The sequence below is a fragment of the Balaenoptera physalus genome (assembly GCF_965194825.1).
Source record: "Balaenoptera physalus genome assembly, chromosome: 16".
Taxonomy (NCBI): Eukaryota; Metazoa; Chordata; class Mammalia; order Artiodactyla; family Balaenopteridae; genus Balaenoptera; species Balaenoptera physalus.
In genome coordinates, this window is record NC_138898.1 from 70,144,099 (window position 1) to 70,169,818 (window position 25,720).

At 43.5% G+C, this 25,720-nt stretch overlaps 1 protein-coding gene and 1 pseudogene across 2 annotated transcripts in view; one reads left to right on the forward strand and one right to left on the reverse strand.

Annotated features, from left to right (window-relative positions):
• The window catches only part of PDILT (protein disulfide isomerase like, testis expressed), a 43,593-nt gene extending 40,229 nt beyond the window's left edge, over positions 1–3,364 (reverse strand). The window contains exon 1 of the mRNA XM_082431051.1: positions 2,312–3,364. The gene's annotated coding sequence lies outside the window, so the exon portion shown is untranslated. The remainder of the gene's footprint in view (positions 1–2,311) is intronic.
• Positions 1–25,720, forward strand: part of LOC309644892 (acyl-coenzyme A synthetase ACSM5, mitochondrial-like) — a 46,611-nt pseudogene that overhangs the window by 381 nt on the left and 20,510 nt on the right. Inside the window, exons 2-11 of the transcript XR_014268642.1 lie at positions 82–221; positions 5,238–5,453; positions 8,879–9,090; positions 10,955–11,129; positions 11,329–11,504; positions 12,660–12,681; positions 15,108–15,235; positions 15,321–15,424; positions 17,275–17,395; positions 17,766–17,865. The product of XR_014268642.1 is annotated as an acyl-coenzyme A synthetase ACSM5, mitochondrial-like (transcript). The remainder of the gene's footprint in view (positions 1–81; positions 222–5,237; positions 5,454–8,878; positions 9,091–10,954; positions 11,130–11,328; positions 11,505–12,659; positions 12,682–15,107; positions 15,236–15,320; positions 15,425–17,274; positions 17,396–17,765; positions 17,866–25,720) is intronic.

Below are 25,720 nucleotides of genomic sequence, written 5' to 3' on the forward strand. Positions count from 1 at the left end.
CTCTGGGCCTGTGGACCTCAGTCCTCCCTGTACCTGCCCTTCTGGCCGGGCATCCCTTGCTGCCCCTCTGTGTCTCCTCAGGCACCGTCTGCCCCAGCCCCACAGATTCCAGCCTCCTCCCCCCACCACCTACTCCAGGGGAGTGCCGTGATGGGAAACTTTTATTAATAAGACCGAGAAGAAGAAGAGCTAACACGGAGGGGCTTCCTACCTGCCAGCCGGTACGCTGACCCCTGAGTGTGAGCTGTCTCCACCAGCGTCCCATAGAGAGGGCCCCTGTCCCAGCACCGCGGCCTCCTTTCTGATCCCTCGGCTTATTCCCTTTGCTTCCCCAATCCAGCCCCCACACAGCAGTTAGCAATTTTCTTTTTAAACGTAATGTAGATCGCATTGCTGTCTTACTAAAAGGTCCGTGGCTTGTCGTCTCAGACAACCCAACCCTGCGTCTGTTCTCTCAGGCCCCTCTGGCCAGCTCTGGCCTCCATAGCCCTTTTCCCCTCTGACGCTGGCACTCCATTCTCTCCCCCCAGTCACAGGGCGCCAGGCATGCTGGTCTCCTTTCCTCTCCTCAAGCACATCCTGCCTCAGGGCCTTTGCCTCTGCCTGGAACCCCCTTACCCTGATCTTCATTCAGCCTTTTCTGAAGTGTCCCAGTACAAACACCAGCAACTCAGAGGGGTCCCTCCAGGCCTCTCTGTCTCCCCCGCCTCAGCTTTGAGCACTCTCAGTCACATTACCCCTGCTTGCTTCAAATTTTGTATTATTATTTCTGAGTGCATCTTGTTTATATCTCTAACTTTTTAATAGAAGGGCCTTTGTTCACGGCTGTTTCCCCTCCTCCTAGAATGGTGCCCGGCCCAGATTTGGAGCTCAATGTATGTCAAATTAATGAATGAACAAATAACCTAATTTAATTGCCACACAAACCCCATGGTCTGTTTCAGTGGTTCTCAACCATGATTGTGCATTTCAGTCTCCCAGGGCACTTAAAAAGAGCTTGAACTCAAAACACATTGGATTCAATTTCATTGATCTGGGGTCAGGTGAGTCTAGGCATCTTTTTTTTTTTTTTTTTTTAAGCCCCCTTGGTGATCCAGATGTGTAGCCATTTATGCTGAAATTCACACTTAAATTTATAACCTTCTTGGCAGAAGGAAGGCTGCCAGGGCAGGGCCCTTCAGTCAGAATTGCCATTTTTACTCAAGCTTATACCTGCAGGAAGCCTGGTTTTTCTCAGGCCCACTGGGGCCAAGCCAGGGCCGGGGCAGCACACTCTGCGGCCCTTGAGGGGGGAAGTTCGCGCCTGAAGAGCGGCTCCCGGCTTCCCTTTGTGACCAGAGCAGGACCCGAAGGCCGCTGGGTGGAAATCCAGAGGCAGCAGTGGAGTCCCTTGCTGGACACCCTGAGGCCAGAGCATCCTCAGCAGCAACGTTCTGAGTTCTGGGGTTCCAGCCCTGGAGAAGAATAGGCCATTGTTGAGTAAGAGGGGGCCTTGCCCTGCCCATGCTGACTGGGGGGGGGAGGAGGGCTGGAGGTCACAAGAAGGGCCAGAAGCAAAACACACTATGGGGTACTGGGTGTGGCATCAAAGGCGCCTATAGATTGGAATCTGGATGCCAGCTCTGTTCCTAAGCAGCTGTGTGGTCTCAGGCACGTCACTTATGCTTTCCAAGGCTCAGTTTCCTCACCAGTAAAATGGCATACAACACCTAGGAGGATTGTTAGACGAGATGATACATGCAAAGTGAGCAGCATAGCACCTGTAAGGCAGGAAGCCCTGTCCCAGTAATCACTTACACCATGTACACACGTAGCAAACCAGCACAACGTACGCCTTAAGTATATACAATTTCATTTGTCAGTCGTCGCTCAATAAAGTGAAATTTTTTAATAAATAATAATAATAATAAATAAATAATAATAATAAATTTTTTAATAAAAAATTAAAACATATTTTAAAATATACTGAGGGCTTCCCTGGTGGCACAGTGGTTAAGAATCCACCTGCCAACACAGGGGACACGGGTTCGAGCCCTGGTCCGGGAAGATTCCACATGCCACGGAGCAACTAAGCCCGTGCGCCACAACTACTGAGCCTGCGCTCTAGAGCCCGCGAGCCACAACTACTGAAGCCCGCACGCCTAGGGCCCATGCTCCGCAACAAGAGAAGCCACCGCAATGAGAAGCCCACGCACCACGAGGAAGAGTAGCCCCCGCTCGCCGCAACTAGAGAAAGCCAGGCGAAGACCCCACGCAGCCAAAAATAAATAAATAAAATAAATTTATGAAAAATAAAATAAAATATACTGACTGTTAGAAAGTGATAAATCCTGGGGAGGAAGATCAAGCAGAGAATGGCGGGCAGGAAGTGTCAGATGGGAGAGGGTTCCAATTTCGATGAGGCAGTTGGTTGAAGGTCCATGAGCTGAGCCCTGTGGGTGGCAAGGCAGTGAGCCATGTGGATGGAGCGTCCTGGCGGAGGAGCCCGCAAGAAGGCCTGAATCAGTGCTGGCTGGAGCCCACCTGCAGGGCCACCTGAGAGCCTCTTAATATTCAGAAACTTTGCAGGCCGGTTGTTAAATTTTGATAAGTTGAAACTGGTGGGAATCAAAACTGGCCATGGTGGGAATTTTTAACCATAGATACTGGCAAACACTACAAGTCACCTGTGCAGTTTTGGTTCTCAGAGAACCACTTTACCAACAACCCCACCCCAAGCCAGGACTTCAAAGCCACAGGGAGACCACTGTGGCTGCAGCCCGGCGAGCCAGGTGAGAGTGGTTTTCAAGACTTTGCCTTTGAGCCACACAAGGAGCCAGAGGAGGCTTTGTTCTTGTTAGTAGCTTTATTTAAGTATAATTTACATACCAAAAAATTCACTCATTTCAAGTGTACAACTATTTGTATTACTATTAATTTCTTTTAGTAAGTTTACAGAGTTGTGCAGCTCTGACCACACTCCAAATTTAGAACATTTCCAACAAAGAGATCCCTTGTGCCCATTTGCTCCAGGCAACTGCTAATCTACTTCCTGTCTCTAGAGGGTTTCCGCACAGAAAAGGGACGTGATCTGATTTATATTATTGTCACTGTTGTCTCCTTTCTGCTAAAATATAATAAAGTTCCTGTTCTCTTTTTGGATTAGATGGTGACCTGAATTTTCAGGGAAAATATCCCCTAGGTCTGGACACCCAGCAGGCGCTGGGGCTGGAGTACCATCTCCCAGCTGTGAGAAAAGGTGGCGGGGCCGTACCCGCTGGCTCAAGTGTGCTGACCAGCTGAAGCCACGTGTCCCCTGCTGGCTTCGGGCTCTGCCTTCTCTTGGCTGCGCTTCGGGCCAAAGTTCCCGAGGGAGGCTGAGTCAGCAAATTGCCTTTACTGACGTTCCCAGGAGCCCGAATGTTTACAGGCATTAAGGCCTGCATTCAGCTGAAGCAAAACCTAGAAGTCTTCTCACTTCCTGGGTTCAAGAACAAGGCACTGTGGAGAGAAATCCTTCAGCAGGGGGTGTCAGCTGCCCCTGAGACCTTTGCTGATTAAGCCTAAAGTGGGCAGGGCCTGAAATGATGTTGTGCACTTGGGAAGGAGGCCTGGGATTCTAATTATCTGCTGTCAAGGGGCCCCCGGAATCCAGGAGTGAAAGGCACAGGAAAGGGCTTGGGGCAGAGTTCAGGAGAGGTGAGGAGTGGGGGAGGGAGGTGAGGGAAAGGGAGTCCTGCCCCACACGCCGACCCCCGTTGCAAGGCTGGTGGCCACAGCAGAAGCCGGGGTCTAGCTTTCTGGGAGGTGAGAACTGGAAGTCACTTTTCCCCTCCAAGCCTCACTTTCTTTATCTATAAAATAGAGAATATAGCACATCATACAGTTGTTATGAGGATTTAAGGAAATATAAAGCACTTTTCAAATGCTTAATACACAGTAAGCCTTCAGTAGATGACAGTTATTATTGCTTTTCCTGTTACCATGACACATTATTATTGTTGGTTATTATCTTAGCCCGTTTGGGCTGCTATAACAAAAATACCATATACTGGGTGGTTTAAACAACATTTGTTTCTCACAGTTCTAGAGGCTGGGAAGTGCAAGATCAAGGCACCATGGGCAGATTGGTGTCTGGTGAGGGCATGCTTCCTGGTGCATAGCTGTATCCTCAGCAAGCAGAAGAAACAAGGGAGCTCTCTGGGGTCTCTTTTATAAGGACTCCACCCTCATGACCTAATCACCCACCAGCAGCCCAACCTCCTCACACTATTGCATTGGGGGTTAGGATTTAACATATGAATTTAGGGGGAACACAAACATTTAGTTTATGGCAGTTATTATTCCCATATTCTATTATTATTATTACCAAGAGGAACCTGGCAGAAAGAAACTGGGGATACTGTCCCGAGGCCACTGCTTCACTTCTCAAACTTTAATGTGCTCGACTCACCTGGGGTTCCTGTTAAAATGCAGATTCTAATTCCACAGGTCGAGGGTGGGGTCTAAGATTCTGCCTTTGTAACCTGCTCCCAGGTGATGCCGATGTCCTTGGTCCATAGGCCACACTCTGAATAGCCAGGCACTAAAACTTCTCTGTCCAATACAGTAGCCACTAGCCACGTGTAGCTCTTGAGCATTTGAATGTGGCTGGTCTAAACTGAAGTGTGCCTGTAAGTGTGAAATGCACATTGGATTTCAAAGAATTAAGAACAACAACAAAAAATGTAAACTATCTCTCTAATAATTTCTGATATTGATTACATGTTGAAATTATAGGATATAGCTAGTTAAATAAAATGTATTATAGTGAATTTCACCTGTTTCTTTTTACTTTTTTGAATGAAACTACTAGAGAATTGTGTATTACACGAGTACGTGTGGTTCACATCACATTTCTTTCGGAGAGTGCTGCCCTGGAGTTTTCTTTCGCATTGTCAGGCCAGTTCAGGATTTGCCAAAGGCTTTTTGAGGGATTCGCTTTGAAGGACTGAGCCTTGGGAAGCAGGCTCTGAGTTCCTGCGCTCAGATCCACAGAGATCCACGGACAGTGAGAGGTGGAAGGGCTAGACCTCATGTCCAGGGAGGAGAAATGATCAAAATCACACCATGGAACTCAGACTAAAGCCCAAGACTCTGCTCTACAAGCTGATATGTGCCATGCTCACCCTAGGGCTGACCACAAGCTTCTCTCCAACCTCAGAGTCTCCCTGAAGCCCAGAATTCATGACGATGCTCTCTCTCCTCTTTGGTGACAGGCAGGAGGCAACACGAGGCTATGGCTAAGAGGACTGGTCCTCCAGGCTCTGAGAAATGCCTGGGGCATCTGTGCGTCTCATGGGCAGCTGCCGCCTCTATCTGTCCCTCAGAAGATTGTGGCCACCTGGGAAGTCATCAGCCTGGGCAGGCAGCCAGTGCCTGAGTACTTCAACTTTGCCCATGACGTGCTGGACGTGTGGAGTCAGCTGGAAAGGGTGAAGCTCACTGTGTCCCAGGGTCCATCTTGAGCATCAGATTCCGTCCGCCCTTGGGCACCCCAGTGAGACTCAGGGCTACAAGACATGTGGACATTTTGACTTGGGAGTTTCTCAAGTCCTAAAATTTAAACTGTTAACATTTAACCTTAGAAAAACAATTACGACCAAGTCTTTGAGCCTTAGACACCCTTGCCCAATCCCTAGTGTGTCTCACATTCCTGAGCCCAAATCACACAGGGAGAGAGTTACGCCCCTTTTGATTCCCTTCCGATCATTCTGAGCAAGTGAAGGAGAAAGTTTTGTGTTACTACTAGTCTGTTTTTAGTATCTTCCTCACGTCGTGCACATCCCTTTTAAATAAGGAGAGAGCTTGGCTCAGACTCAAAGCTTTTCACAGATCACAGCAGATACATAGAATTGAATTCAGATGATCTCTATTTCTTTGGGTGTCTCTGTGCATTTGCTTCCTTCTTCATTTTCCCTTCCTTATGTGTCTGTTGTGCTTCTCTCTGACTTCTATGTTAAAGGTACTTTTTATTTGTAGTAGGAGAATGTAAACTTTATCTCAAAGAAATTTATTTATGTTAATTTTAAGAAGAGCTTGTTTTAAAAAAAGATGAGACAAGTACTACTGTGAGTAGATGTAATAACAGTCTACTGTTAGTGGATGTGGTAAAATTTATGGAGGTGGCGTGAGAATGACTGAGATGTAAAAGCAAGCTTTGCTGTCAAAGAGATGTGGTTCATCCACTTGAAGTGTGACCTTGAGCAAATCCCTAGGCTCCTTGGATCTCAGTTTTCTAACCTATAAAAAGGGACCCATATGCCACTTGGAGCTGTGTGAATTAAGTGAGAAATAAGAGATGGAGTCAGGATGCTCCTTTCCTGTCTCCAGAGTATAAGCAGAGTGAGTCTACACTAGGCTCGTCCTTAGAAGACTTCTCCTAATGAAAAAAATCAAACAAATAAGGTTAAGTCAGAAAAAATGATGGAATAAGGACTTTCTAAAATTTTTTTCTCCATAATAGCAGCAACAAAAACCTAGAAAAGTGGTCATAATCAACTTTTCAGAACTCTAGAAACTAGCCAAAGGCTAGAGTAATCCAGGGAATATTTATTAAAGAAAAACTTGTTACGATTTTGGTGTATCTCAGTGAGCACGCCCCTGAGATATTACCTCATTATGTAAAAATAACATATCCTTCATGACTATTCTGACAAAAGTTTAAAACACATCTGATGTTTAACTTTCATGAACAAAGAACTGCCAGAAAATTATAGCCTCTACGTTATGCATGCATTTAAAAGCTTACCTGAAGTCTGCCTTTTATAAAGGAATAGTATGAATAAGTTGAACTGCACTTTTAAAAACTTAATTGCCATTAAGGCAGAAATTATAAAGTTGCAAAAAAATGACAATACATCCCAAAGTCATCTACATACTCAATGTAAGCTTTACAAAAATTCCAGTAGACTTCTTTGCAGAATAGACAGTCTTGCCCACAGAGTCATGTGGAAATGCAAGGGACCCATAATAACCAAAACAATCTTGAAAAAGGAACACAAAACTGGTGTATACACACTTCCTTATTTCAAAACCTACTACAAAGTTACGGTAATCAAGACTGTGTGGAAAAAAAAAAGACAATGTGGTACTGGCATAAAGATTGGCATGGATGAATGGGATAGACTTAAGAATCCAGAAATACACCCATAAATCTATGGTCAATCGGTTTTCAACAAAGGTGCCAAGAAAATTCAATGGGGAAAGAATTGTCCTTCCAATTAATGGTGCTGGCACAACTGGATATTCACATGCAAAAAATGAATGTGGTCCCTACCTCACACCACATACAAGAATTAACTCAAAAATGGATCAATGACCTAAATGAAGGAGCAAAAACTATAAAATTCTTAGAAGAAAATATAAGTGCATATCCTGAATTAGGTAATGGGTTCTAAAGTATAAACAATGAAAGACAATAAATAAATCAAACTTCATGAAAATTTCTAGTATTTGTAGATCAAAGTGAAAAGATAGCCCACAGAATGGGAGAAAATATTTGCAAATCACATATCTGATATACATATATAGATCATATATATGTACACACCTATATATATGTTGCACATATCTGCAATCTATAAAGAATTCAAACTCAACAATAAAAATATAAATAACCCAATTAAAATATTGGCTAAGGATTCAAATAGGCACTTCTCTGAAGAATATAAACAAATGGCCAATATACACATGGCAAAATGCTCAACATCTTTATTCATTAGGGGAATAAAATCCCAACCACAATGAGACACCACTTCACACAGAGTGACACAGTTAAAAACAAAAACAAACAAGTGTTAAATAAAAGAAATAAAATAAAACAAAACAAAAGAAAACAAACAAAAAGTGTTTGCTAAGAAAGGTTAGCAAAGATGTAGAGAAATTAGAACCCTCATACATTGCTGGTGGGAATGTAAAATGGTACAGATGCTGTGGAAAACAGTTTGGCAATTCCTCAAAAAGTTAAACATAGAGTTATCGTATGACCTAGCATTATGCTCCTAGGTGTATATCCAAGAGAATAGAAAACATATGTGCACACAAAAACTTATACACAAATGTTTATAGCAACGTTATGGAAGTGGAAGCAACCCTAATGCCCAACAGCTGACGAATGGATAAACAAAATGTGGTCTATCCATACAGTGGAATATTACTCAGCCATTAAAAAGAATGTAACACTGACACATGCTACAACATGGATAAACCTTGAAAACATTATGCTAAGTGAAAGAAACCAGACACAAAAGGCCACATATTGTATAATTCCATTCATGTCCGATATCCAGAATAGGTAAATCCATACAGAAAGTAGATTAGTGGTTGCCAGGGCCTTGGTAAGGAGAGAATAGGGTGTGACTACTGATCTGTAAAATATTTCTTTTTAGGATGATGAAAATGTTCTGGTGTTAGATGGTAGTGATGGTTACATAACTTTGTGAATATACCAGAAACCCTTGAACTATGTGCTTTAAAATGGTGAATTTTATGGTAGGAGAATTATACCTCAATGTAAAAAAGGGGAGGACACAACAGTGTGAATTTTAGTCTATCTTTTGCATTAAAAAGATGGTATGGAGAAAAGAATATACTTAACGTCTGCCTAAAGAAACACTGGAAGGATTTGCAAGAAACTAATAATATTTGTTCCTCATTGAGACAGGCGAAGTGGGGAGCAGGTGGATAGACACAACGGTAGAAGAAGACTTCTCAATGCATATTTTTCATATTTTGATTTTTGAACCCTGTGAATTTAGTAACTATTGTAAAAATAAAATTAAATTTGAAAAACAACAGCAAGCACACAAAAATCCCCACCAATGGTTTCTACTTCTTTTTTGCCAATACCGCTGCCTAGGCTGGGCACCGGCCCCCAATCCCTGCCTTCTGGTGGGTCAATGGCATGGGAGCAGAGGTCAAGGGGAGCCTTGAGGAATTGGGGGAGCAGTCCAGGAAGGCAGCTAATGTGCTGGGGGGGCACGTGTGGCCTGCATCCTGGAGGCAGAATGATGCTGGTGCTCTCTCAGCTCCCGGAGTGGCGGCTGGTCAGTGTGGCTTGTATGCGGACAGGTCAGTGAGCAGGGCTGAGACCCCCAGTTGGGGCTGACACAACCTGCCCGAGCTTTGGCAGCATCCACAAGGTTTGGGAGATGGAGGAAATTGAACCTCATGTGGCGTTTTGTTTACTTCCCCTTTGCCCAACAGTCACAAACTTGATTGTGTACAGGGGCCAGATAGCACTGTAATAGATTAAAACAGGCCAGTGTGAGGCAGCAGGGAGCGCTGAGGACTGCACTGAACTGGAGCTCACGTGCCTCATCCAGCAGGGACCACCACTCCTCCAAACTCCAAACGCATGTTTCCATGTGTGAATGAGGGCCAGTGTTTCCAGAACTTCTGATTTTTGTAATTAAAAAAACTTGGATTTTTACGGAAAAAAAACCTTCCGGTCTTTTAATGTTGACAAATAAATAGATTTTTTGAACGATTCCAAACGGATCAAACCAATCGTTTATTTTTTTGCGGTTGTGGTTTGGGAGCTGCCAGTGTGTGGAGAATAAGGCAGTTATAGATGAGAGACCTTCATAACCAGTCTAAGTTAGTTTAGCAGCCCTGAAAGGTTTGTGTTCCCGCTGTCATGAAGGTTGGGGTAGCGAGCCTCCATCTTGGGATGGTTCTTCCAGCAGAGGAGGAGAGGAGGCCAAAGGACACAGCCCGCGGAGCCCTGAGAGCCTCTGCTGGCCCTGTCTGGTACACTTGTTGAAAGGGCTGGAGTTTTTAGGCTGATTTTACAACAACAAGACAACTACTTTCGGTGGAGTGCTGGTTTCTCCATCCCCTGGGAACTTTCCACCACTTAGAATGTTATCCACTCCCTTCCAGTCGTGTCCGCAGAACAATCTACCTGAAATTTGTTTTCACAAATAATGTTTGCAAAACAGAGGGGTACACAACTCACATCAGAAAATTAACCTTTCTGTATGAACAAGCTTAATCCAACCATTTTGTTAATAGATTGTCTCTCCAAAAAGGAGGCAGCAGCATTCATTGATTTTTACATATTTGGCACAATATAGAAAAGTGCGCACCCTTAGAGTGTATCCAGCTCAGAGAAAGAAACAGACACACAGGGATTGGCTCTTTTCTCTGTCTTCTGTCCTCACTCAGTGGCTGGGCTGTGGCCGGATGACTGATTATTTTAGAATCTCTTTCTTCTCACCTGTGAAATGAGAATGTTGGACTCAGTGGAGTGCGGAGTGTTTACAGCCTGCATTCTGAGATACTGAAGTGGTTTTTCAAGTGTCATTAAAATTTGTCCCTGCTTTCTGCTTCCTTGTCGCTTCCCCTTGGGAGCAGATGAGCTCAGCTACCTCAGAGTGGCTTCGGTTGAAGCAATATGGGGTCCTGGAGCTCCAGCTGCTATACCCACACTCCTGCCCCAAGGGACCCACACCCAACACTAAGATTCATTGTAGTCTTTTGTTTGAAAGGCACAGAAAACCACTGAACTAGGTAATCTCTAGGGCAATGCTCAAGATCATGGACTCTTAAGGTTACCCCTGCCTCAGTTCACAGTTCCAGCTCTACAACATATTAGCTGTGTGATCCTGGGCAAGTTATTCATTTATTTAAGGCATAAAGGTCTAGGTCTTAGTTTTTTTGAATCTGCAAAGTAGGATTAATAATAGCATCTACTTTCCAGGATTGTAAGAATTAAATGAAATAATGCATGTAAAATTCTTAATGCATGTAAATGCTCTGGAAATATTTTCTAAATTTCAATATTTTGTCATTAATAATGCCTTTTCCAGTTCAAGCATTCCAACTCTCTCCAGCGCCTTCTTGCTCCTATCTGGGGATATCTGGTCTGGACCTGTTCACAGGGGTCTTCCCTGTTGCCCAGTCAAACATTCCCCTCTCTGTGTGGTATCAGGGGCCGTCATGATTCCCGGCATCTCTCAGCTGACAGAGAAGGACCTCAAATTCTGGCTGCAGACATCCAGGGCCAAGTCCATTATCACCAGTGACTCCCTGGCTCCACCGGTGGACGCCATTAGCGCCAGTGGCCCCTCCCTCCAAACCAAGCTGCTTGTGTCGGACAGCAGTGAGTCATTTAACCATTTTGAGCCTCAATTTCCTTATCTGCAAAGGGTTATAATGATAATACCTACCCTATGAGGTGATTGTAGGGATTAGAGATAACTCAAGCTGGAGCTTCCAGCAGGTGCCTCACACGTGGTATTTATCAAATGTAGCCGGTATTGTTGTTATAGATATTACTGTGATTATGAGTATTTTCACTATTAGCAGTAGCCTCCTAGTATTTTTATATCTTACAGGGAGGCATCCACAGAGCACAAGTGTGCGAGGACCAGGAGTCAAGACCCACCGGCCATCTACTTCATAAGCGGCACGACTGGGGCCCCCAGGATGGTTGAGCACAGCCAGGCCAACTATGGACTGAGTTTTGTGGCCAGTGGAAGGTACCAGGGGACAGCTCGTCTAGTGGATCCAAGGAACAGAATGTAGGTAGGTGAGATGGGGAGTGTGGGTAAGGGTGAAAGTGGCAGGATTTGAAGTTAAGAGCTAACAAGGGGGTAAATCAGGTAAGGATCTGAAGGCTTTGGGCTTTACTCTAAGTGAGGTGAGAAGCCATTGGAGGTTTTTTGGGGTTTGTTTTGTTTTGTTTTGTTTTAATGGTATGTATGTAAACTATACGTACTATTAAATGTACCATTTTAACCATTTAAGTGCATAGTTCAGTGTCATTAAGTACGTTCACATTGTTGTGCAATTGTCCCCACCATCCATCTGCAGAACATTTTCATCTTGCAATTCTGAAACTCTGTACCCATTATACAAAAACTCCCTATTGCCTCCTACCCACAGCCCTGACAACATCCATTCTAGTTTCCGTCTTAATGAATTTGACTACTCTGGGAACCTCATAAAAGCAGAATTGTACAGTACATTTCCTTTTGTGTCTGGCTTATTTTACTTAGCATAATGCCTTCAAGGTTCATCCATGTTGTAGCCTGTGTAAGAATTCCCTTCCTTTTTAGGACTGAATAATATTCCATTGTGTCTCTACCAATTTTGCTTATCCATTCATCCATTGATGGACACTTGGGTTGCTACCACCTTTTGACTCTTGTCAGTAATGTTACTATTGAACATGGGTGTACAAAGCACCTTGGAAGCTTCAAACATTCCTGACACTCAAGTTCCACGTCAGTGAGAGCCAACTTTCTGAGAATGTGCGTCAGCTCCCCAGGTGATTCAAACGTGCAGCCGAGGTTTATAGAAACTCCATCTGCTGTATATACCAAGCCATCAATCAGCAACAATATTGGAAGGAGCAGATAAAAATCAGTCCATTTGTTTTTGAAATGCTGTATATGTATTTTGTGGCTTTTTTGTGATTACAACAGAAATAATCTTTCATGGTATTTTATTGAAAGTCACAGAAATCTACCTACAAAACAATGACAATAACAACATAGTAATTCCATCAAGCAGAGATAATGTGAAAATTTAAATGTATTTTCTTCTAATCACTTTTGTAGGTGAAAGTAAATCCTTGACTTTCCTGAAGAATTTATTCCTTATTCACTGAGTGCTTACTTCTTGCCACTAAGTATACAGCACTGGACAGGAAAGGTAAGACCCTTGTCCTCATAGAGCTTACATACAGGGCCTCTCTGGTCTGTGATCATTCTATTGAGAGAGTCAAGTTGTAAAGTTATTTGCTAAAAAGAACCTTTGTTTTCTTCAACTTTTTCTTTTCATCACTAGCACCAGCTGTTAGTTTTCTTTCTGGGTCATTTTTAACTAAGAAAAAAATATTAAATCTCTTCATGAGAATCATGGAACATTGAAAATTAATAGAGATTGTCAGGCCACAGTTGCTCTGTGCTGAGTGGTCAGTAGGACTGACCAGGTAAGCTCATCCCCCCTCATTAGCATATACATTCCATATAGCTAAGATTGCACACGTCAATTAAAGTAATGTGCCTATTTCAATTTTATACCCAGTATAAGGAATCTACTTATTTTCCTATGGAAACAAACTGTCAAATGCACAGATGTTCATTACAGTGTTGTTTATAACAGACGAAAAAGGTGGAGGTACTCTCTGAATTTCTAACAGTGGGAAATTAGTTATATAAATAATATTACAGCATTGTATATTTTAAAAAAAGAAGAAGAGAGAGAAAGAAAAAGACGAAAAGAAAAGAAAAGGAAAGGGAAAGGACTAAAAAGAAAAAGAATCCAAATTTCTAATAACATGAAAGTGTTTAAATAAATAATATTACAGCCACACAGGGTAATATTATGCAAATATTTTATATTTCATTACATTTTTTTACTCTTGTGAGGAGATGTTCATGACTGTTCATGATTGTTAACTGTAGTAAAACTGGATTGTAGAAATACATGTATAGAATATTTTGTATTCACACAAATGCGTATATGCATAAAATCACAGATAAGCCATGAAAAGGTCCCATACACAGATCAAATTTTTAGCCTTGATTATCTGAGTAGTGAGACTGATCTTTTGTCAACCTTCATCTTTATTTTCTATTTATGCTATAAGAGATATATAATTGTATAATACAGAAATGATAAATTTTTTAAATGAAATCTATGCAAGCAAAGAGTCCTCAGGTATAGTTTCATATATAATTGGCACCACACCACAACTTTGTACTATGCACATTTTAACATTAAGTTATGTCATGCGTCTTTTTTGTGGCACTTAAGTATTTTGGGAAAAATTCATTTTCTACGGCTGCTTAGAGCTCCCCCAATTTAGGGGTGAATATGGTTATTAAGCTTTGTGTAGCACATTCCCTTCTGAGGGCCTTGGCTCTGCTGGGGGCACTTTGAATACATCTCCCAGTGCCCAGCCTGACAACAAGCGTCATTGAGAAAGATAGAGCCTTATCCACAAAAACATTATCATAAGTCTCAATATCTAGTAGAGCAAGTCTCTCCTTACTCAACTTCTTTAGAAACATTTTACCTATTCTTGGTCCTCTGTTCTTTCATATACACTTTAGAATCAATTTGTCAAGTTCTGTGGAACTGTTAGCACTTTAGTTGGAGATGCATTGTTTATAGATCAATTTGGGGAGAATTAACATCTTTATGATATTAAGTGTATCTTTTCACTTATGTATATCTTCTTTAATGTTCTGTAGAGTTTTACATTTTCTATGTATGCTTCTTACAGATTTTGTGTTAGATTTATTTTTAGGTATTGACAGCTTAGCTTTTTACTTTATTTTTCAGAATGCATTTTTAAAATTAAAGGATAATTTACATGCAATGAAATGTCCTTATGTTAAATGTACAGGTCAATGACTTTTGACAAATGTATATACCTGTGTAACCATCACCACATCAAGTTATAGAACATTTTTTTCTCACCCCAAAAAGTTCCCTTGTGCCCCTTTGCAGTCAATCCCTAAGGCCTCAGGCAATTGCTAAATTACTTGTTGTCACTGAAGATTAATTTTGCCTTTTGTTAAAATTCATGTAAATGGAATCAAAGTATTAATTTGTTTGTGTCTGCTTTCTTTTACTCAGCGTATCGTTTGTGAGATTCATGTATGTTGCTGCCTGTGCCAGTAATTTGTTTCTTTTTCTTACTGAGCAGTAGCTTTACTTTAAAGCTTTGAGAAGCAGAGTTTTGTGTTGCATCTCTTTCCCCTACCCTTGCTCTTGGCCAGACACTCCCTTTCTATCTTCAGTGACTGCTGAGCCCAAAGAGTATCAGTGTGCTCTTTTATCCTAAGAAACAGAGCCAGTAGCCATGTGCCCACCCCCCTGCACGCAAGTATGCTGCCTAGACCCTTCTACGGATGGCAGTGGGCGGCTATCCTTAATCATTTCCTGGCAGCTTCCTTCCAGTTAAAAGAGGGAAAACCCACAGATTCATGGCTCCCTGTCCAGTGGGGACTTCTAGCCACTGGACTTCCTGTTGAGGGGTCCCCAGCCTTCTGCGTGGGGCTGCTCAGGCCATGTGTCCTGAGTGACTGTGCCCAGATGGCCCTTCATGGGCTCACTGTGTCTTTCAGGGCAATTCTGAGAAGGCAGCAGCGTCAGAGCGGGGGGACTTCTACATCACAGGGGACTGAACCCACATGGACAAGGATGGCTACTTTTGGTTCATGGGAAGGAATAATGATGTGATCAATTCCTCAAGGTCAAGTTGTCTGCTCTTTCCTTCTCCCTTTGAAGCTTCGTGGGAGAGGGGCGGACACTTGGAAGAGTTTGCTTTTCTCTCCCAGCTACCGGATTGGGCCCGGTGAAGTGGAGAGTGCACTTGCTGAGCGCCCAGCCGTCCTGGAGTCTGCTGTGGTCAGCAAGCAGCCTGGACCCCATCAGAGGGGAGGTAACTAGTCCAATCAAGAGCATTACTTCCTGGTTCTTTGCCTATTAGCACCCAGCAGAGTAAGCTGGAAGGCCCAGATTCCCCCATATCTCACCCCATCCAGGTACCGCAAAGTCTGAAATGCCACCATCAGACAGACACACGTTCCTTTTGGTTAAGCATTGCCCTCATGTCTTTAGAGATACAAATATGCTCTAGAGGGACACCATGGGAAGATATCAACACTTTTGGTGTCAAGTGGACATGGAACTGTGTCCAAAAGGGGCTATTAGGTGGGAGATGTTAGTGGCAGGTGCTGGCTTTGTCATCCATCCTGTCCAATAAAATGTCCTTCTCCATTTGCAGATAAAGATATAGTGAGCACACCAAACGTGGTTGCTGATGGCTCTCACCTGGGAGGGATAACTGACTTGAGGGATGACAAAATAAGTATCTAAAGTGACCTTGATATGTCAGAAACATGGACCAAATTTAACAAGATGGCTTTTCTCAGGAGAAATGCAAATTCCTTCCCGTGGGTCCCAGAAGAACAGACAGTACGAGAGAAATAAGCTCATAGGCAGACCTATGAACTTTTCACTGGCTGTAAATCCAACATAATCCTAGAGTATCACGTAGTTACCTTATGAAAGTTAGTGCAAGATCAAGCTGCATTTTCAGAAGCCTCGGGGCAGAGGAGTGATTTGCAAAGTCTGGGCCCTGGACTGCTCACAGTTGCGTCCTCTGGGATTTTTGTTTAAAATATAGAGTTCTAGACCTAAAGTGAGACTTGCTGAATCAAAGTGACTGGGGATGCAGCCTTAAGGAATCTTCATTTTGACCAGAAGCCCCTAGCCAAGTGATTCCGACGCCCACTAAATCTGAGGCCAATAATATAGAGTGAGCGAGGTGAGAATCCCATCTACGGGGTAGAGCAATTGTGCCTGGAAAAGTATGCCTAGCCCTGCATGCCTCACAGTAACTGGGGCTATGACAAATGGCTGTGTGCTGAACGTTAAGCCAAGTATAATGCTCAGAACAGAGCCTGGCACATAGAAAGTGTTCGATAAATGCTTGGTAGTTTTCGCAGTAAGAGAAAGCCCTTCCTAAAAACCAGATCTATCTGAACGTGAAATGGTAGTGAGACGCCCACCACTGGGAAGTATGCAAAGACAGTGAACCACCACTTAGGGTGTTGTTGACAGAGTTGTATGCTGGCCTTTGAACTCTTCCATTCCTGTCAGAAACCGTGTTCTGTTGTACCTGAGGTTGGGACTATTTCTCTTCCTTGGCAGGAGGCAACCTGCAAGAAAGATGTGGGCAGAGAGAGCCAAGGTGCAGAACGTCCCTCTGGATGCCCGAAACAGCTGTGCAGCAAAATGCTTGCCGATTGCAAACACTCATACAGGCAGTCTCAGAAAGACCCACCTCCCCTTGCAAGTGGTACACGTTTTCCCCCAACCCTGCCTGTCCAAACCTGTACCTAGCTGCCTTCCTAGTCAGGAAAACCCGTTAAGTAATGAACCCTAAGGAGTTTGTGAATCTCCTGTCTCCAAAGTATTGGCATCTTAAGGGAAGCATGTTGGCTTCTAACAGTGTCATTTCAGGTATGGGGAATAGTTTGGAAAACAGGATTCTAAGATCACTCCATAGAAGCCATAACTCCTAATAGCTGATCCTGGAAAGACGGGCGACAGAAAAAACTTGGTATCCAATTTGCTGGCTGACTCCAAGTCACTGGTAGGACTTTCATGTTGGGCTGGTGAATGTGAGCACTTATTCACAAGGCTAGGCTAAGGAGAAAAGAGTGGTTACATGAGGCCTGATTCTTTGTTTTTTGTTTGTTTGTTTGTTTTTGTTTTTCCCAACAGGTGGTAAAGGCATTTATAGTCCTTTCTCCAGCCTATTCCTCACATGATCCAGAGAAACTAACCCAGGAGCTTCAGGAGCACGTGAAAAGGGTGACTGCTCCGTACAAGTACCCCAGGAAAGGTAAACATCTGCGGGTTCGAGGACTTAATAAGCTGGGAAATCAAATGGGCACGTGCTCCCTGGGCTCCCACTCAGGGTCAGGCACTGGGAGGTTGAAGGTACGAATAACCCCGGCTGCTGCTTCAGCCCTGTCTCCCTGCCTCTTCACTGGGCCTTCCCCATAGCACACTGCGTTCCCACTCTAAGAACTGACATAAAGGAGATTCAGTGGGTGGTACTGAAACACTGTTGGAAAGAGCATGCGCTCCAGGCTAGCTGTTTTCATTGTTGCCGTTTGGGGAAAACCATGAATCATGGAGGCTTTCCAGAAACGTCGAAAGGCTTTCTGTAAAATGATAATTTCAAAGTGTTTTTGTTTTATGGTCACTAGATGGCCTCTGTTTCAGAACTGCCGAAGGCGGTTTCTGGCAAGATCCAAAGGAGTAAATTGAGAAGACAAGAGTGGGGAGATAAGAGGCAGCCCCCAAAAGGCCCCATGGACCTCTGAAGCTTCCAAAAGGAATTGGTGGGATCACTGGTTAGTCCCCACTTGGAGCATCATCCCTTCAACCCTACAGACATCAAAGGCTTCCAGTTTCCAAATGAGCATCTCCAGAATCATTGGATGACCCTGGAAGAGAGCAGAGAACATCTGCTCTCTTCTGAACCAGAGTTCCGAGCCACTGCCTGGTCCAGCAAGTGTTTGGTGGCTTGACTTCCCCGGATATTTGGAGACATCCTCAGCAGCTGGCCACTGGTCTTACTTCCTAAGAGCTTTCAGCTGGCCCTCCAAAGGACAGGTCACCAGAGTATCGGGGCGCTTGTGATCTCACTGCCATTGGAAGTGTAACCACTTGGCCCTTTTGATAAAGCTATTTGGTAATCATATCCGGGGCCATAGAAACTGGTCATACCTTTTAATTCAGAAACTCCGTCTTTGGGAATCACTACAAAAGAACGTATTCAAAAGACGTTTCCTGTAGCATTGTTTAAAACGGTGAAAAAAAAATGGGAAAAAAAATTAATGCCTAACTAATAGGGCAATGATTAACTAAATTGTGGTAGGTTAGCTCAATAACATATTATGTGGTCATTAAAAATATATGTTGGGGAAAACTTGAGCTAAATTAATTTTAAATCAGAATAAAAATAATATATGTATAGTGGAGAACCACAACTTGGAAATGTAAAGGAAAATCTACAGATGGAAAAAAGGCTGAAGGGAGATACACTAAAATGTTAATAGTAATTTTCCTGAGTATTGAAAATAATGGATGGTAGATTTTTCCTTTCCTCTACATTTCTCTATTTTCCAAATTTTCTCAGTAAGTATATTTAACTCTTTTAATGAAAAAATTATTTTAAAGAAATAATCACCCAATACCGTACTCTGACTCATGTCTTGTCCTTCCTCCACATACCAACACATCAACTCCAAATGCTAGTGTGTTATGTCTCACCCAGGAAAGATACAGGGACCTGAAGCCATGTCTCAGAAGCCCAGAAACAGAGAGGGGTGACTCTGGGCAGCTGAGACCAGCCGTGCAGAAAAGAAGCAGATGGAAACTGAACCTACTGCTGCTTATCCGACTCTTAGCACTTCCGTTCACCAATATTTATTGAGTGCCTACTCTGTTCCGGGCTCGGGGAACACAGTGATAAGCAAAGCCAACAGTCCTTTCCTGTATTAGTCTGCTCAGGCTGCCATAACAAAGTACCACAGACGGGGCAGCTTTAATGAAAGAGACTTATTCCCTCAGTCCTTGAGACTGTAAATCCCAGATCAAGGGCGTTGGCGGTGTTGGTTTCATTCTGAGGCCTCTCTCTTTGGTTTGTAGATGACTATCTTCTCCTGGGTCTTCACATAGCCCCTTCTCTGTGCATGTCTGTGTCCTAATCTCCTCTTCTTATAAGAACACCAGTCATATTAGATTAGGACCCACCCTTATGACCTCATTTTAACTTAATCATCTCTCTAGGTCCTGTCTGTGAATGTAGCTGCGTTCAGAGGTACTGGGGGTTAGGACTTCAACATATAAATTTTGATGGGACATAATTTGGCCCATGACACTACCCTTGTGGAGTTTACAGTCTAATGGGGAGGTTGATATTATTCATCAAAGAATAAGGCAAATAAGGCACAACTGTGACAAATGTCATGAAGCAAAGAGTACAGTTAAAACACAGATGAGGGGACTGACTGAGACTGAGGGGGACTCAGGGTATCAGAGGAGACTTCCATAAGGAAGTCCCCAGTAAGCTGGCATCAAAGGAAAAGTGGAAGTAAACTAAGTAAGGAAAGTGGGGATGAGCTTTCTGAACAAAGGATACAGCATGTGCAAAGGGCTTGGGGTGGGAAAGACAGGTTTTGTGTTTCTAAAAACAGCTCACAGTCAGCACAATTCTAAATTTTTTAACTCTCAACCGTCCTGTTGGACAGGTACCGATAACACCCTCGTTTTATAGATATGTTGACTGAAATAAAAATGCACGTGAAAGCTGTGAGTTCCAGTTTTTTGTTTGTTTGTTTTTTGTTTTTTGAAATTAATTAATTAGTTTATTTATTTTTGGCTGCATTGGGTCTTCGTTGCTGCGTGTGGGCTTTCTCTAGTTGCGGCGAGCGGGGGTTACTCTTCGTTGCGGTGCACGGGCTTCTCACTGTGGTGGCTTCTCTTGTTGCGTAGCACCGGCTCTAGGCGCACGGGCTTCAGTAGTTGTGGCGCATGGGCTCAGTAGTTGTGGCTCGCGGGCTTAGTTGCTCCATGACATGTGGGATCTTCCCAGACCAGGGCTCGAACCCGTGTCCCCTTCATTGGCAGACGGATTCTTAACCAGTGTGCCCCCAGGGAAGCCCCTGAGTTCCAGTTTTATTTGGGAACTTACTGAGGCTATAGCCGAGGGGACAGTCTCTCAGATTGCTCAGAGGAACTGCTCAGAAGAGGTTGGGGAGGCCAGTATGTGTGTGATTTTGGCGAAGGGGTGTGTGCACGCCAGCGCATATCTCGACAGAAGATTGCTGCTAGTCACGAGGAACAGATATCCCAGTTAATGATTTTAGTGCTCTTCTAAGTATGGGAAGATGCAAGGATCGGGGTTCATAAGAATTTCTCCCGAAATATATCTGACTATCTAAGGGCCTGTTGGCTGTTAATGCCTCTTCCTGATCTTCGCTCTGAATTCCTTTCAGTGTGTACTATAGGTCAGCAACTGCAGTGGCTAATGACTTGATTCTTGTAGAACTGGATGGTGGGCAACGTGCTTTATTTTACAGATAGAACAGAGAGGTTAAGCAATTTGCTGAAGTTCACACAGCCAGTATCTCACGGAGACAGAATTAAAAGCCAGGTGGTCCAGCTCCACCATCCACACGTGCGTCACTTTTCACGACCTATTCAGGATGGTGCGGTTTAGGAATTTTGTTTTCCTCCTGTGAGTGCAAGGGAGCCACTGAAGGTTTATGGCAGAGAAATGTACCTCCTAAAATTTCACTAGTCCTTAAAAAGAAAAAAAAAAACTTGTCAAAGTGATTTACTTGTTCTTTATGTCTTTTGTCTTTATGGCATTCCTAGACTGGGCAAATTCGCTTTATTACAAAGGTGGAAATTCAGAGGACTTTGGTGATTTGCACAATACCTAACAGGAGGGGGCACCAGAGGCAAGGAGAACATGCAGGTCCAACTCAACATCACCACTGCTCTTGAGCCGAGGCTGTCTTGTGTTGGGTGCCGCTGGAGTTCCTAATGAGTCTCCAAAATGTCAGTTCCCCGAAAGCCAGGGGCTTGGATGGAAATGACACCTGGGGAAGTGGCACCTACCATCTCTGTCATTGTGGTTACACTGCTTTCTTCTCTAGCCTCAGCTTCCTTGCTTGCAGGGCTGATGTTCTCTGGACTCCCTCCCTGCCCTGGGCTCAACCAGCTTGTTTTCCAGCTATAATCAGAGCTCTCCACCTAGGGGCCTTTTTTCAGACTTCAGTCAGAATGAGGCAAAGATAACAAAGTGGGGGGCGGGGTGGGGGGGGGGAAGGCCCAGTTTCTCTCCCGTTAGGACTCCCCTCCACACCCTGCAACACACCGGACTCCCCAGCCAACTCCGCCACGGTCACCTCAGCCCAGTTCTGCTCCAAAAAGTCAAAAGCAAAGCTCTCAGCTGCATTACCATAGGGAGCCCCCAGCACACCCAGACCCAGAAGTCACTGGTAGTGAGAGCAATGACAAGTGCTGTCACTTTATTGGCAATTTATTCCACACTGTGCTTTGTGCTACAAGCTCTGCTGAAATACTCACCTCAACCTTTACTCACTCCCATTCTACCATCAGGACTGTAGCTGTAGCCACACACCATCTGTGCCGGAAATCAGCTCACCTTTCAAAGAAAATATCTAAACCCTAAGCAATACAATATGCATTGGAATAGGACTCTGTAGTTCAGTTAACTTTTTTCTAATGCGCATCAAAATAATCATGAACATGAAAACTGCACATCTAAAATCACCTTGCAAAGCCCACTTTAGGGAAAACTGATCCGATCTAATTCTAGCTATTATAAGAAGAAAGTATTATAAGAAGTAAGAAAGAAGAAAGTATTATAATCGCCTAAGAAGAAAGTATTATAATCTCCTAAGGAGAAAGTATTATAATCTCCTAAGGAGAAAGTATTATAATCTCCTAAGGAGAAAGCATTATAATCTCCTAAGGAGAAAGCATTATAATCTCCTAAGGAGAAAGCATTATAATCTCCTAAGGAGAAAGCATTATAATCTCCTAAGGAGAAAGCATTATAATCTCCTAAGGAGAAAGCATTATAATCTCCTAAGGAGAAAGCATTATAATCTCCTAAGGAGAAAGTATTATAATCTCCTAAGGAGAAACTATTATAATCTCCGTTTAACAGATAAAGAGACTGAAGGCCAGTGGGGACTTGCATAGCAACTCCTCCCTGGGTCTCCACCCCTTTTTCTGTCAGGAGCTGGAGACCCTACCAAGACCCCTTCCAACGTTTCCAGTGCGAAAACAAGATTTCTAAATTCTTGTTAAACAACAAAATTCAAGCAGGTACATTTGAAGATCTCATTGGCTTTATTCAATGGCTTATGAACAGGGCAGCATCTCATCTAGCAACCTGGAGGGTTCTCCCAGGGTGGCACAAAATAGAAGGTTTTTAAGGAAGAAGGGTGGGGCAAGGGAGCTATTAGCAAAAGAAAAGAAAGGATTATTTTTAGGCCAGGGCATCTTCTTTGGGTGGAGAAGGAAAGGCAAGGGCAAGGGTTTTATCATGCAGATGCCTCTTCTTCCTTTGGAGGGTGGAGAGGGCCCAGGGTATTACCTCATTGGTGCTACTAAGAAAATTCCAAAGTGGTTGGTTAAGATTACATTTCTGGTGAAGGCTGAAACTGCAATGTGGTCAGGTATTAAATCTAAGTTTGGTATCATGGCTTTAACACAAGTGATACCATTTGGGGCCTGTGGTTTTTCTCTTTAACAGTCTGCCCTGTTGGACTCTGCCCCTGTCCTTTTCCTACTGAACTTCCCGTTGTTCTTCAACTTTGCATCTTCCTGGCCTGAGGGCTCAACTTAGCCGCTCACGTGGCTCAGCTTTTAAAGTCATTCCTTTTGCAAAGCTCCCCTGGATCCCCATGTTAGGAACTTTTTGGGGATCCCAGGATACCCTACCTAACCCGATGGTGGCAGAAATGATGGAGACATTGAGTGGGCTGGGCTTGATGGGCTACTGTCAGAAAATAGCTCTATTTTTTCCTCCTGCCACTAATATTCAGTGCCACTATGTCTTCTCTCTCTTCCTCACCCAAAGGACTGTATATCCTCAGGCAGATCCCTTATCTTTTTATTCCTTCTCAAGCCTCATTTTCAGGTATTAAAATGTTTAGTCCAAACTAAATCAAAACTTAAATCCAGCTTAGAGCTGCTCCTCTTCCCCAGCCCTGCCTTACCCAAGGCATGTGTTGTGTTTTTTCTACACGTCAGTCTGTGTTTTTCTTCATAGCCCTTATTTACTAATCCAGATATTTACTGAGCACCTACTCGGTGCTAGATACTTTACAGAGTTCTTGAACTAAATCAATGAAAAAAACACAGCAAAGAGCTCTGTCTTCATGTAGCTTAGATTCTAAAGGAAAGAGACAGATAAAAAATAATGTGTAAGTAAATTCTATAATATGATAGAAAGCAAAGAGTATTAAGGAAAAAATAGTACAGCGTAAATGTGGGGAGGGAGAACCAGTGGATGGAAATTTGAAGTAGGTGGTCAAGGTAACAAAGAAGGTGACAAAAACCTTTGGCAAAGATTTGAAGGAGGAAGGGGGTTATCCACAGATACCAGAGAAAAGTAGTCTGAGAAGAAACAGCAAATGCAAAGGTCCTGAGGCAGAACGTGCCTTCAAGGAACGGAGGTCAATGGGGCTCTTTCGAAGTAAGTGGTAAATGGACAGAACATAAAGCCAGAGGATGGGAGTGTGTATGAAGACCATGTGGGGCCTTGAATGGTGTGGTAAACACTTTGACATTTCTTTTGCATGAAATTGGGATTTACTGGTAGGTGCTGAGTAGAGGTGTGTGACCTTTCTGACCTCTGACCTATCCTTAACAGTAACTAAAATGAACTTAATCATTTTACATGTTATTAGCTGTCTCACCTCCGCACAGGGAGGGAGCTGTGTTGGTTACCTCTGTGTCCATCTGAGAGCAGCAGTCAATAAATATTTGTTGACTAATTGACAGGGACAGATATTTCCAGGGAAGACAGTGTTCCATGGCTTATTATGGGGAACTTGGCTTCAGAACATCTAAACCAAATTATCGGGTGGGTCCTTTTGCCTCCATTTCTGGGAAGACGAATGACTTTTTCTTAGGTTCCCTTCCATTCGTGGGACCCTAACTACTGTTCCCGGATCAGGACAATCATTCTTCAAATCTGCTGCATCCACGTGATCTGCAGGAAGGTTAATGACCCCAGGCCCCCTGCCCAGGCTGCTGTGTGAATTTAAGTCCAAAGACTCCCCTTCGAATCTCTCCCATTGTGATTTACTAAGTGCTTACTATGTGCTATGCATTTGGTTTATTTTTTAACTATTAAAACTTTTAAGTAAATAAAAATTCAACTTTGAATAAGTTTTAAAAACAAAAAGGACACTTTGACCTGTTTCAAAGTCAAACTAGCTCCCCTCTCCAGAAGCAGCTGAAGTTAGCAATTTCTGATACTAGAAGTGTTGTAAACATGTTCATGTGCTGGATGCTTGATGTGCATTATCAAGTTCAATCCTCACACATCTAAGAGGTATTTTAGAATTATCCCCCATTTTCAGATGAGAAGACTGAGGCTTGAGGTGTGGCAAGGGTAACATAACTTCTTCAAGAGCACACAATTCAGTAATAGAGGAGGCCAAATTCAAATCTAGACAAACTTCAGGCCCCCGATACTTAACCATGAATCCTACTGAATAGTCATGAATGAAGAGATTGCCAACCACTGGAGCTGAAGAACCAGAGGGCATTTGTACACAGAAGAGGGGGTGACTGGTACAGAAGAAAGCACAAATCCAATCTCAGGCAGAGAGGCATTTAAGGCACTCAGAGCAGCAGTGAGGAGGAATGGATGGGACAAGGTGAAATTCCTCCTCAACCCACGGAAGTAAATGAGGCGGAGGTGAGAGGCCTTGATGTCTCTGATAGACACCCAAGACGGAGTGGGGAGCCTTTAAAAGGGGAGAAGGCAACAGGAGAAATAGCTGACCATTTCAGGACTCCTGATAGACCCAGAGAGAGCCTGAGATTCTCAGGAGACTCCAAGAACTGACAAGGAGGTAATTCTTATGTCTTGCCACCAAATTCCTTCAGAAAGCCTCATCTCCCTTTCCAAGCATTTTCAACTATTTCTTAAACAGAGCCTTAGCAGGGACAGCAACTCAGGTGTCTTATTCTTCAAGATCTAGGTCTCCACTCTAGGTATTCTCCTACTCTTTGTGGCAAATAGGTCAAAATAAAGGGAGTGACTGGAAAGAAGGGAAGGACTTGTACAGCTGTCCTCATGGTCTTGGTTCTCTGAAGCCTCTCTGTCAGTAGGTAGTGAGAGGGCACAGAGCAGTGACAGCAAGAGGGATTTAGGGCAGACATTGGGGAGAACGTCCTGGAAGAGAGTTGAGTCTCATGACTGTGTGATTTTGAGACATTCAGAAATACCTTTTGCAGGGGTATTTAAGAAAGGATGGATACCTTTAGGACTGGAGGGGCTAGGTGGTGAAATTCTATGAATTTCTCCAGAAAGGGTCCGGAATTCTTCCCAGGACACAGCTGCTGCTCTACATAAACAGGTTTTTCAAGCGTATTATTT